Source organism: Heterocephalus glaber, unplaced genomic scaffold, assembly GCF_053883595.1.
Source record: "Heterocephalus glaber isolate CG9 unplaced genomic scaffold, H.glaber_assembly_v1.0 deba00001523, whole genome shotgun sequence".
Taxonomy (NCBI): Eukaryota; Metazoa; Chordata; class Mammalia; order Rodentia; family Bathyergidae; genus Heterocephalus; species Heterocephalus glaber.
In genome coordinates, this window is record NW_028258327.1 from 3189098 (window position 1) to 3203062 (window position 13965).

Below are 13965 nucleotides of genomic sequence, written 5' to 3' on the forward strand. Positions count from 1 at the left end.
GGATCAAGAGCACTAGAATTAAGGATGTGAGAAGTACCTGCCCTAAGTAGCCTGAATAAGATACAAGGGATAGAAAGAGCTGTGGTCATCTTTTGTTGCTTTGCTGCCTTCTGCCCGCCATGAACTCTTTCTCCTCTATGATGCCACCCTGCCTTGGAGACAGCTGATTATGGACTGAAAACTCTACAAACTGTGAGCTAAATAAACTTTTCCTTCCTTAACTTGTGGGTTTTGAGTTTTTCTTCTCAGCAATAGGAAAAGTAGCTAAGACATCAAGAGAATCTTTTCTCTTTCTTATTCCCTGAGTTCTCAACTTCTTTGATTCTCTGAAGAACACTTTGATTAATGAGTAGTTGATTTCTGTCCTGTGTTTATTATTGTACAGCAAAAAGCTTTTAAAATATAATGATGACATGAAGAAGGACACTCAAAAATATCCTTATTCTGCTTTTTTCAGGAACTTCTCCTTTTCTCATAATTATCAAGGGAAAGATACAAACTGGGGTCAATAGAAATTTATTAATACCTGGGTTTATGCCACCAAACTAATATACAAAAGATAGGTCATAAAAAGCTTATTTTGATTCAGCAAAGTGGCTAAGTGCTTTTTCTCCTTTTTGTCCACACCTGAATTTCAGTACTTGACACAATACAGATTTTTTGTTGTTGTTGTTGTTTTGAGAGAGGGTCTCACTCTGTAATTCAGGCTGGCCTTGAACTCACTATGTAGCCCAGGTTGGCTTCGAACTCTTGGCGGTCTTTCTGCCTCAGCCTTCTGAGTGTTGGATTTATAGGTGTGTGCCACCATGTCTGGCTAACCCTGATAAAGATTCAAAAACCAACAAATCAACAACAACAATAAAAATAATCTACATGGGAAAAATGACATAAAAACAATTATAAGCTGCCCCAGTATCTCTTGACATCTGTATGCCTTTACTACTTTCCATCTTTATTGCAGCTGGAGCCACTTCAGCTCTTCAATGACTTGCTGTCATGAGCCATATTCCACATCCTCTGATTCATAGTACTAATTTCACTGAAGTATTGCTTTTGCTGTACTGTTTTCTGAAGACAATCTCCTCTGATTTCCATTGTTTCTCTACATTTCTCTCAGTGCAATTTACTTTCATTCATCAAATCCTCTATTCCTTAAAATCTTACCTTTTTACTTGTGTTAGCTGTATGCTGTGTTCATTTGGATCATTTGCATCCAGTTCTACTATCTATCATTCTAATGACTATTGGCAATCATCTTCAACCTTCTCAAACTTTCCCAAATATGATGATACGTATTTCTTATTTAAAACAATTTTATGGTTTGTACTTGCCTTAGGATAAAGTGCTAATAACTATACAAGTACCAAATGAACTTTCTGGTTTGACTCTCTTTACTTCACACTTCATCTCATTATTCACCTTGGTACATAACTTTTTTCAAGGAGTTCTTTATCATGTCCTCCCCTCCCTTATCTCTTGACTATTAGAGAATCCCATTTTTTCCCAAAATTATTGAGTGTAATATCTCTTCTCCATTTAGGTAACTTCTACATGCTACATTTCCAGCTCAAGGAAGCACCTCTGACTTCTACCTCTCCAGCTCAGGGTAGGTACTTAACTACAGTATTCATTGTCTATTTTAGGAAGTTGCATTATAACTTGCTCTTTAATGGACTGTCTCCCTGAACTACACTGTGATGTATGATTGTGTCCTGAGCAAAGCACAATGGACTACATATAGCAGGCAATCATTATAGTTGACTATATTAATACATTTAAAGTTCAAAAAGTTTATTTCATTGGTTTAACATTATGCATGGTTCCTAGTAATGGTAACCAAGATCTGAACTCCAGGAAATTAACTTTAAAGTCTTTTTACTTGTTATTATTAGACTTAAGAGTTTTCTGAGTACGAAATATATACTCCTATTTGTAGGATTCTACCTTTCTCACATTCATAATTTTGAGTGGTATACTGAAACCTAGGATTACAAAGATCTTTATCCAGTAGGTGTTCCTGTATTCCTAAACTTCTTTCATTTTATAAAGAAAATATACAATTTCTCTATAGCTCCACACTTGAGCTCAAGTATTTTCTAAACTTAAAGATTCCATATACAATTTTTGCTGGGACAAACCATCCTGATGATCCATCCTTCCTAGAAGAATTGACCATTTGATTTTCTGTAGGGCTGATATACTCTGAATCACAGAATAAAGTATTTTATAATTTAAGAGGGCCCTTCACATGCTTTTTTAACATAGTTATTCAAACAACTCTTAGAATAAAACACTGTTACACTGTTACAGTGAAGTGCAACAGCTTAGCATTACAGCCAGGTGTTATAGCTCAGTGTTACAGCCAAATAGTACAGCTATCCGAAGGTACCTGGAGGCTAAGAAGCTGAGAGGGACTTGGAGAGGTGGAGGGAACCTTTTATTATTTCAGCAGGCCCATAGGAGTTCGGACTCTGAGGTCTGAGGCCCGAACAGAAATGGAAGCAACCTTGTATAGAGATTTATCAGGTAAGGGGGTTGTGTTCACATGTTGGGCAAGCAGGTTAACAGAAGTGGAAGGGTGGAGTTAACAGAACATCTTGAAATATCAGGTAGGAATATCTTGCAGCTTGAACAGTTACATTTGCAGTTAGGACACTTGAATAGTTATATTGCTTGAACCATTACATTTGCAGTACAGGTAGCTTTAACAAAACATCTTTTGATTCTTGGCAAAAATGGGGGAAAAGGGGATGGGATCAGATAAAGGCCTCCCATGTTGTGCATTATTTCCTTATCAATACTTGGTTTCTTACTGATGCCTGCATACTTTTTCAAAAACCATTTAAATGACACAGTGTTATATCTTCAGTTCTTTTCAATACCAAAGTATAATGTAAGGGTTCATCACATTTTATATTGATGGTATTAGTTACAAACTAAATTTGTCGATCATTTAAAAATACCTCAAGAAGGACACATACTATTTATTCTTGGAAATATAAGAACCTTTACTTTTGGTCTCCATTTGAGACCAAAAGATGAAAATATATTTTTCCTCTGATATTATCATTTGATACAATTAATTCTGCACAACAGAAGAGGCTGAATCCTGTTCTTACATTCCTGAGAGACTAATAAAACTTGCTTGGCACTTTCAAGGTCAAAAAACAGGAACTGTTCTGTTTCCCACACAGAAAAAATAGCTTGCTACATTAACTTTAATGAAGAGCAAATGAACATAAATTCTACAGGTTAACAGTTGTTTGTAAATTTCCTTTGATCAATAGTATATTTACTAGGGCTGGGGATTTAGCTCAGTGGTTTCCCCGCCTGCTGCGCAAGTGCAAGGACCCAAGTTTGATCCCTGGTACCAAAAAAAAAATAGTATATTTACTTTACAACAAATTTTCAGTGTATTTTGTACTTACCTTAAGGAAGTATAAGACTATTTCTTTTCATGGAAGTTTCAGAAGTAATATTTCAGTAATCACAGATAACTAAAGCTAATGTATGCCTGTTAAACTGCTTAGTGGGGAAGCTTAATTTTTCATCTTATTTTACTAGTAGTATTTCTTGAGATCTAAGTGTTCCAGGTGAAATAACTTCCACTGGTATAATCTTCTACTTCTATTAAGTTGATGGCATTTTATGCTTCCAAGCAGGTATATAGAAGTTTAGCTGTAGGAGTACAATGCTTATATTTAGATAGAAGGTTTTGCACTTTGTGAAAAATGTTGGCCCCTAAGTCATTTTCAAAAATTTCCCTTGTCTTATCAAAGGTTTATATAGTAGAAAATATTTATTTATGTTTTTATTTGTATCTGAGTATGTATATTATCGGTTTATCTCTGTGTGTGTTTCTATCTACATCCTTACTGCTCACCCTGCTGAGAGTGGCATGTATGTTAATATCATGTCTAAATATGGGGGAATATGATTTCATTTGTTCTATGTTACCAGTGTGTATTTTTCAGCCTTCCTTTGTTCTGAACACCAATATCTTCCAGATTGGTCAGTTTTTAAAAAATTTATCCCAATTTGAACATTTGAAATATTTCCAATTCTATTTTCTACATTCTTTCCCCTAAACTTACATAAGACATGTCTCACCAACATTGCTGCAATAGCATATTAAATTTATTTCCTTGTACTGAGTAGCACACCAATATGATCACATTCCTCTGGGAGTTACTTTTCTAAAACATTGGTATTTCCTCTCTTTTAAAAACTTTAAAGAATTCTTATTGCCCTAAGTATGCTAAACCATCACCTTACCAGGGGCCTTACATAGTTGGCATCAGTCCAAATCTGGTCTGCCTTAAGTACAGCCAGCATTTTCTTAATGAGTAGGCACTTTCTATGATTTTTAACTGCATTCATACAATTACTTCTACAGTACAAATTAAACCTCCTGCATGATATCTTCATAAATCTCCCAAAGTAGAATTTAGTGTTCCTTCTTTTGCTTCATGGTAGCACCTTTTACAAGGTTCATTTAAATATTCATTCTGTTATAACACTCTTCTTACTTTGCCTGTTTGTATCTTTTGGTCCTCACGAACAGATTGCAGTATCCTTGAGAGCAGGAATTTTGTGAAGTTCCCTTTTGTCTTCACATTTTCTAACATGAGGCTTATCTTTTATAATGTAATCATTTAAAACTAGCTGCACTGAACAGAATAAAACACTTTGTATTTTCATCCAGTATTTTCTGTGCTATTATCCTAAAAAAGGTTTATAATAGGATAAATAAATACTTTAAGAAATAAAAACATTATTATTGTTTGTGGTTCATTTAAAAAATATGAACCAAGAGCAATAAAAAGACCGTAACAGACAAAGGTATCATAATCACATAATCACATAATACAACATGGCTTCTGGACATGTGCCCTTGGAACTCTGGGGAACAGAAGGATGCAGAGGAAGAAACACTTGAAGTATTGGTTTATGTTATGCTTCAGATCTAATCCACTGATTAGTTCATAGCTGAATGTGCTCTTAGGAGGTGAAGCCTGGTTGAAAGAGGTAGATTTCAGGGGTTATGACCTGGAAGGGTATATTCTTGTCCTCTGTTCTTCACTTCTCTCTTTACTTGCTTGTTGCCATAGGTTAAGCAGCTTTCCTGCACCATCCTTTTCTACCATGACATTTCTGCTTTGGAGTGGGCTTACCATGGACTGAACCCTCTGAAACTATGAGCCAAATAAATCTTTCTTCATGTACCTTGTTGATGTCAGGTATTTTGTCCTAGTGATGAGAAAACTGACAAATACAATTGGGATTCTTCTTATGTCATGCAAGTGTAACTTTTTCTCCTCATTTCTCTGAATTTTTTTTATGCTTTTCTAGTTTTCTAGAAGAAGATAAATCATTAGGATGGTAATCTGATCCCTACATTCACTCTTCTTTCTCATTTTACCCTAGGGCAAAATAATAAGGTGCATATTTGATTAATATTGAGAGGAAGAGACAACTCTCCTGTTCTCTAAGAGTACTGATTGGATCCTGTGAGTGATCTGCAAGTGGTCTGAGGTCCCATGAAGTTAAGAATACTACATAGTTGTCTTTGTTCTTGATGCTCAACAGATAAAAAGGTGATTCTCCCTTGAGTGGATTTTGGAAGAGGTGTGTGCATGTCAGAAATTCTATTTTCTCTATCAGTCCACATTTCATTTTCTGTTCTACCATTGTCACATTAATTACTAAAATTATTTTTTATTTGATCTTAAAGCATATCAGAAAAGAAGTCTAATTTATTAGCATCTATAAACACTAAAAAAATGTGCATGTTACATAACCTTTTGAAATAGGCCCAAACACTCATTTAGGAGACAATCTAATACACTTCATTTTTAGAATTAGGTTGATTTTTTTTCTGGTTACACAAGGGGAAGCCATTGTTCACTGGTGACTTTTTTATTTTTACTTGTTCTGAGTACCAGGAATGAAGTTTTGCTGCTGACTTTGACCTGCCTACCACACTGGAAAAGGAGTCAGATTTCTAAACAAGCAAAGGTTCTTATTTCCAGTAAAAGCTCTTCTCAAAAATGGCATACCTTCTGTTTTAAAGAAGAGGCTCCCAACAATGTCTTTCTGCCCCTTTACCATCCTGGCTCACCTAATCTAGTGCTTCTCAGAATGTGGTTCCCATACCAGAGCTGAAATATTATCTGGGGATTTTGTAAATTTTCTGGCCCACACCCCCAAAGTGTTGACTCAGTGTGTCTAGAATGGGCTGATGAATTCGAGAAAAGTGATTTTATTCTTAACATTATAAATCTGGATTTACTTTTGATTTAATCACTGGATTTCAGATTCTCCATTAAAATTAAAGCATGGGGAGGTTAATATTGCTGGAATTTAAGACACATTGCTATGGCTATCAATTAATATATTTAATTTTATTAGTATTGTATTTTACAATGATACATGGACTCAATACATTGTCTTCGATGTTCTGTGCTTAAAAACTGGCTGAATATAATTTAAGATGAGAAACAGGTTAAGGAGCAGACTCCCAGACTCAGGCACAGTTGGAATGATATGGCTCAACTTTCTGTTTATTCTAAATCATGTTCAAGCAAAAGCCAATGCTCAGCTTCAGTCCCAGGGAACATACAAGAGCAACAGTTACTGTGGAATGGTAGCCTAAGGGAGGCAGCAGGGATGTTGGTTACATTCCTTGAGAGATGAGCAATATTCATGAACTGTTTGGCTCATAAACTGAGAGAACTTTGTTTTCTCACACTTCGTATTCCCAAAATGTGGGTGTACATGCTCCAAGTATTACACAGATAATGTTTACTTTTCTTTCAAGCTATCTTGATGGCTCTCCTTTCCAAAGAAGGGTGAAGCCCTTTTTCATTGAGCGATACTTTTCTCAGTGTATACGGCTCTGTTTCATCCTTGACTCCATTGGGCTCTGCCTGCCTACAGTCCACAGGAGGCTTACTAGGATCTTGTTGCTGGGTAGGAAGCCTGACGTTTGGGACTTTGCTATACAAATTATATGGCACTGTCATCAACCGAAAGCCTTTTAGAATCTTGGCCTGAGCCAGCCTCTGTACATGAGTCCTTCCTCAGTGAACTGAAACCTAACTTAGGAAGTAAATCAACTTAAAGCCTAAAATAAAAGTATATTTTCTAACAAATAGCTAAGTATCAATGAATCACAGAATTAAATTACAGTCAGGCATAAAACCGTTCGAACTGTGTTCAAACAAGTCAAATACCAGGCTGGGTCAGATCAGTTATCACTTTAATCACTTTCATCTTTTGTGCCTCATTTCTCTGTTCTGTTCATAAGTGCTTTCTGACCATAGAGCAGACTGGAGTTCTTGAAACCTGTTTTGGCTTGAAGGACTTTCTGATTCTAGATTTGTGAATGAAAGCCAAATAAGATCTTTAAATTTTATTTAATTTTGTTCTTTAACAAAAAACAGAATTTTGGGAATCACCATAAACCTAATGAATCACAACCTAACATTTTAACAAAATTTTTAAGTGCCTTACATACCATTAACATTTCAGAAGAGATGATTATTTTTCCCTACCTTTGAAGATAACAAAAACTGTATGGAGGCTTTTTTTTTTAATGTAATACTCAAAACTCATAATAATGTTTGAAAATCATGAAGGCAGATCCTGAGGAAGTTTAGGAAACAGTGGAAGACCGGTTCTCAGTCTGAAACAACACTTTGGAAACATTATTGTGCGTTTATCTCCTGAAGGGACTTTGCTTAGGCAAGATCCTATTTGATATGTTTTGGCTGGGGACTGAAATTCTGCATTTCCAAAACATGCTCAGTTAACGTTTATGCTGCTGGGTGACAGGCAATGCTAAGTAATGTTAGAACATTAGGGTTAGTAAGACAGAAGCTTTGAAGAACTTTGGAAATATGTCTGATGTGTGTGTTTTGAACTCTCTTGGATAAGGTGTCCTGAAGTCCAGTTTAGAGACAATATATTAATAAGACTGTTTTGGGCACAGTTATAAATGGTGTTCTCTAACTTGGCTTTATAAATAGTAAAGCAACTATTTTGATCTCCATATTTTTGATTCCTAGCTTCACTCCTAATAGAGCTTTCAAAGTGTGCGTATGTGCATGTGTGTATCTGTTTATTTAGTTTCACACAGGATTCAGCAGACACAATGAGACACTACTTGAGATTAGTTTCCAAATCTGTTCTTCCTTGCAGATACCAGGACTAAAATTAAACTTCTATTCCATCATTTTTCTTCAATATGCTGTTTAAATAGCTTACAGATACCCCTATAGGAGCTAAGACTTTTGCTAGATATTTCTGAGGTCAGCTTTCATGGGATCAATGTCTTTTTCCACTTGAATCAGGGAAAAGAAATAAACATTTGATAATTTTTTGTAATTCTTAGAAGAGGGGAGAGATTCCATCAAGAGAGAAATTCTGAAATCATTTGGCAGAGGAGATATATGTTGCTACTAAGTCATAAGTCTCCAGGGCTTGATTCGTCTGTGCTAGTAGCACAGAATTTGAGAATGCTCAAATAGAGGGAAAAGCAGAAGAACCTCAATTAAGAATTTTGTACATAAGAATTTTGGGGGCCTGGCATGTACTGTACTTGAATGCTCAGAGAAAGGAGATAATGTTGCCAAAAGGCAGACATTTTTGGAACAAAAGGGATTTGGATTTATTTCCCTTACTTTTTTTCTCAGAGAAGAACCTGTTTGGAGAAAGCACTTTGATAAGGGGTAGGGCCCTTTATATTAGCTCTACCATTCAGAAAACCTATGAGGGGGAAAAACCTCAGATGATCTAGTGACAAAAAGAGGAATAACCCTGGGGAAACTAAGTTGTACAAGAGAGTCTTTTTTAAAAAGTGGCGCCCATAGTTTCAGGGATATTCTTCAGTTATCTTCCAACGCAGGCCTTGTAGTTCAGGTATTTTATGTCTTGAGAGGTAAGAGATATTCAGAGACTGAAACTCAAAAACAATGAAGTGTGGCCCATGCTGAGAAGAAACAAACAATGCACAAAATGAAATATAGAAGAAACAAAATTCAGCGCTAACCCATAGGAGAGTTCAAAAGTAATTAACCATTTAGCGGTAAAGATACAGAAGTAAGTGACTGAGAGATTTTAAGTGAGGGTAGGCAAAGCTTGAGAAACTTTTTGACCTAGATCCATGTATGAAATAATGCATTCATACCCTTAGACTTGGGTTGAGTTTCATAACAGTGTCTTACATTTTGTACCTAGAAGATTTTTATTTCTTACTCAGCAAGAACTTAAAAGTTCTCTCACTTCTGTTACTGTTATTAAAATTATTAAATAAATTATTTGTTATAAAATCACAAGAAGATACATAGGGAAAATAGTGAGCACTATCAAGCAATTTTACATGTCTCAGCTTGCACAGCCCCCCCCCCCCCCCTTCCTTCCCTGTTGCACCTCATTTCTGGGCAGGCAAGTCATTCTTCCTCACTGTGTGTAGATTTTCTAGGGTGGAGATTACACAGGCTGTTTTGCATAATGGAAGATAAAACAGAAGCTATCTTGCAGGTATTCAAATATCGAGCAAGTGATCCATGTCTGAGAAGGAATAGTTTTAAGTTTTTCTCTTCCTCCGGTCGGTTTCTTAATAAGCTTTCAAACAGAGATATTTGTTGGGATTCTTATTTCTTATGTGTTTCTTAGATCTCCAGTATCTATTGTCTCTGTTTTTCCAAGCTATTTTCATGGAGAAAAAAGGGAGATAACCTTACCAAATTGTAAATCATACCTTAGCTTGTTGAGATATAACTACGTAATTAGTAGCCTCTACTCTACTATCCCTAAATAGAGATTGGAATCCTTACTTCTATTTTTCATTTCTCTTTCTTATTTGCCCCAATTGTTCAAAGCATATTATAAGATACCACTTGGGGATGAAAAACAAAAATTATTTTTAAAAAAAACCAGTAAGATGTGGTTAGTAATAGAAAAGAGGAAATATATATAGGTAGAGAAGTTAAAGTAAACTGAAAGTTGCTGAATTTTAACGGATGTGTTGTGCTTGGGATGAAATTATGTGTTTTACAAGGGCAAATACAAATTATGAATAAAAGGTTTGATTCTTCCCATTGAATATAAGAAAAGGAATGCCCCCTGCCGTCCTTTTCTTAATTTAAATTATTTCTCTTTTTCCTTGAAATGTCTTTTAAATGTGTTTGAATGCTTTGGAGTGTTCTTTTAAAAGCTAAATAAACCTCCATGAGCTTTGAAATCTGGTTATGTCTTCTTCAAGGACCTGGGAACCACCTCTGAACTATCAAAGAGGATGGTGCTGTATCTTCCTGTTTCTGTGGGAAAGTAGGAAGCCAATTTCTGTGGATGCTTTGCTCAGATTTGCAAAATTATCTCCTGTCATAAGATATGCAAAGTTTATTTTTCTTTTGACTACAGCTAATTAGTGAACACAGATGGTCACCCCAACTACCCAGTGATTTGGACAAACTATGTATGACAAATTTTGCTGTCTCCTCTTACTTGAAGACTAGTTATTGTTTATCTTATCTGAAAACAGACATTGTGGATTATATCTACTTGACTATATAAAAAAGTGAGATTTCTCTTTCTGTTTTTATACATTTCTAAGCAGATTGCCTGTGATACACATCATCCTGGTTTAATGCTTACTGAATACTAAAATTATTATCTTTTCCTACAAATTCTGTTTATAGCTTTTTCTGGGATGGGAAGAGGTTTTGTTTTTAATTTTATTTCCCCACTAATATGTTATCAAATTCTAGGATTTTAGAGCATTATTGCATACTAATTATGTGGCTCATATTAGCAAAAGAAAAACAAAAAGATTTCAAGATCATATTTGTTAAAATGAAAATAATTTCAAGGTGCTCTTTTAGCAAATTCTCTTTAAAATTAAATATTTAAGTGTAATGTGTTTTTTGGTTCTGTCCTCTTAATTACATGGTCCCTGAGAAAGAATCTGTGCTTGGACTTTAATAAATATCCCAAGAACTTACAAGCATGTTCATTCTTTCTGGTACATTGAATCCTTCATTTTTATAGTGGAAAATTTATTATTTAATAATTTTAAGAAATAGTTTTATAATAGTCTAATTATTTTGATATTTATTACCTATCTTGCTTATACCCTTGTGGGATAAAATTTTTTTATAAAAGTACATTTACAGTAAACATTGTACCTTAGATCTACAGACAGATGAGGAGTTTCTCTGGATATGCTTCCTAGCTTGTAATTTTGAAGTTTCAATGTTAGCACTAATAATAGTTCATTTGATTCTGATTGCTTTTGTGTTTTTATATGATTCTAAATGTACCTTATGATTCATTTGAAGCAAATGCCTTTTCACCTTACTGCTATCAATCTAAAAAGACACTGACTAAAATAAAATCAAATTAACAGTAGCTAATGTACAGTAGAAAAATTATGATGCATTGACTGGGGTTTTGTATTTACTCTTATTTTATAAGAATATGACTGTTTTTCTAAAACATAAATGAATAAATCAGAACCCTGATTTGTATTGCTATTATGTGAAAATATTCACTAGGGCTGCATGAATTTGAAACAAGCAGCTGAATTCTATTCAGGGTTGATAGTAGTCACTTTATAAAGGAAAAATAATATGTAAGTACTTGTATATATAAAGGATCCAAGGTAAAGTGATAGCTGTTCTCTGCAAGATAATTACCTAATGTTCAATTCTCAATAAACAACAATGAATGCTTGAAAGGTGAAAGGGTATACAAGTGAAGTAAACAATTTGAACACATTTAAAGGAAGCAAAGCATTTTAATGCAGTAGGTATTGAAATATCTATATTCATTTGGATTAGTTTCTGAGGTTTCAGTGGTGTCTCTGCTGTCTAGGGAATGTGATATTTGCCTTCCTCAGGCAAAATTTTATGACAACAAATACATCTCTAAACAGCTGCCTGATCTTGGACTAAGGCTGACCAATATTAGGAAAGAGTTGTTGTTCCTAATCAGAACAGACACTGGTGTCTTTCTCATGCAAATGATTCTTCTAACAGCACTTTGAGTTATAATTCAGTTATGTATTGGTTTTGATTGTATGGGGTTGCTAGGAGACACCGTTCTCTGAATGTGGATGAAAAGATACTTCTTCACAGTGCAAATTTTTTTTAGAATGATGGATATTAAATTTAAGATGATGTGTGAATTAAACATTTTCATAAAATGGAAGATAAAAGGTTTTGGTTCCTCAGAAGATGTAGTTATATAAAGAACTGCTGGCTTATCTTTTAATCTAAAATTTCTGCATTTTAATATTGAAGACATGAAATTTCCTGTACATGGCAGTGTTTTTGCTGTGGACCCACAAATGTGAGAGGATATTAATTAGCATGTTGTTAGAGTGTAAGGGATTTTAATAGCCTAACTGGAAAGGCGCCCACCTGTCCCTGGAAAATTACAAGCAGCAATTCATGAGCTATAACTGATAACCAGATGGATAAGTATGGAGTTAATGTTACTTCTTCTGGGACTAGAATGTCAAAATGAATATCTAATTAGGCTACTGAACAACTTTAAGGAACACAAAGCAAAAATAAATTAAGGGGTAATTTTAAGAACAGTAAGAATAAACTAAAGCCACTGTAATATTAAAATTAAAAAGTCAAAAGAATGAAGCTTCTGAATTATTGAATATAAGGCAAATATAATATTTGATTAGTAGAACTACATAAACAGTCTGAGAAATTTATTTAACTCTCACTGGGTATGAGCTGATTTATAAATTGGAGTAATAGCATTATATAAAGTCAAAATATTTTGTAGATGCTAACATAATTGGCTAAGCAGTAAGAGTCACTTTTGTTTGAGAAAAATACATTGCTGATGTTTCTTTAAATCCTATAAAGGAAAAGCATTTACTTGTAAGTCATATCAATAAATAGGGATAGAGGCAAATGAAACCTTTCTATGCTAAAAGACAATAAAATATACTGTAGATGATTGAAGTAATTTATAGAATTAGGTCTTGCAGGCTTCCAATTTTTTTACATTAATTTTGGGAATTTAGGGTATGTGTGTGTTTATAAAACAAGCATAATTTTCAATAACTTCATTCTTGATTTTTCTCTTCTTAATTTTAATTTTTTTCAAGGCTAATGATGAAACAGATCAATAACATAAACGTGTTAACTAGTTTTATCTCACCAACTGAAACATCTTATGAAAATAAACTCATGTATTATTTCTTTTTTCCCCCTTAAATTTATTGGTACATTTTAGGTATACAATACAGTTACATTCATCATTGGAAATTTGTACCTTTACATGATATATCTTGGTTCTTATTTTTTTCCCATTCCCCTGCCCTCCCTTCAACCCCTCCATCCCTCCCTATTTACAGAGACTTTGTTTCTATTTTTTTCCTTTTCTCATATTTTTTCCTTTCCCTTCATATATTATTTCAATGCTGTTTGTAGCCATAGAGAACTTGTTCTACACACACACAAAATCAAATCTACATAGGTAGATAGTTCACAAATGGGTAGTGATCTCCAAAAAGGAGTTTTGAAGATGAGAAAGAAGATAATGAGATATTTTTTTAAAATTTCCACAAAGAGGTGGTCAGAACATTTGATTGAAAGGTCATTACAGTATTGTGACTAAGGCTTGGGCTCTGCAGTCATTCAAAACTGGATTTAAATCAATGATCTATTAATTCTCTGTGTCTTTAGAAAAATATTTATCTCTCAAGCAATCAGTTTTTCCATCTGTAAATTAGAAAATAAATAGTATCCCTCCCATAAAAATCTTATGACAGTCACATGAAAAAATGTGCATAAGGCACGTAGAAAATTTTTATCCATGGTAATCATGCAATTACTACTAATTATTAAGATCTGATTTTCATAAGTACCAATCAAACATGAAAATATCTGAGAATTGGTCAAAACTGAGTTTCTATCATGGCACACTACCTTTAAT

At 34.2% G+C, this 13965-nt stretch overlaps 1 long non-coding RNA gene across 3 annotated transcripts in view; it reads right to left on the reverse strand.

Moving 5' to 3' along the window:
- Window positions 1-13965, reverse strand: part of LOC147824941 (uncharacterized) — a 91247-nt gene that overhangs the window by 14507 nt on the left and 62775 nt on the right. The window lies entirely within an intron of this gene.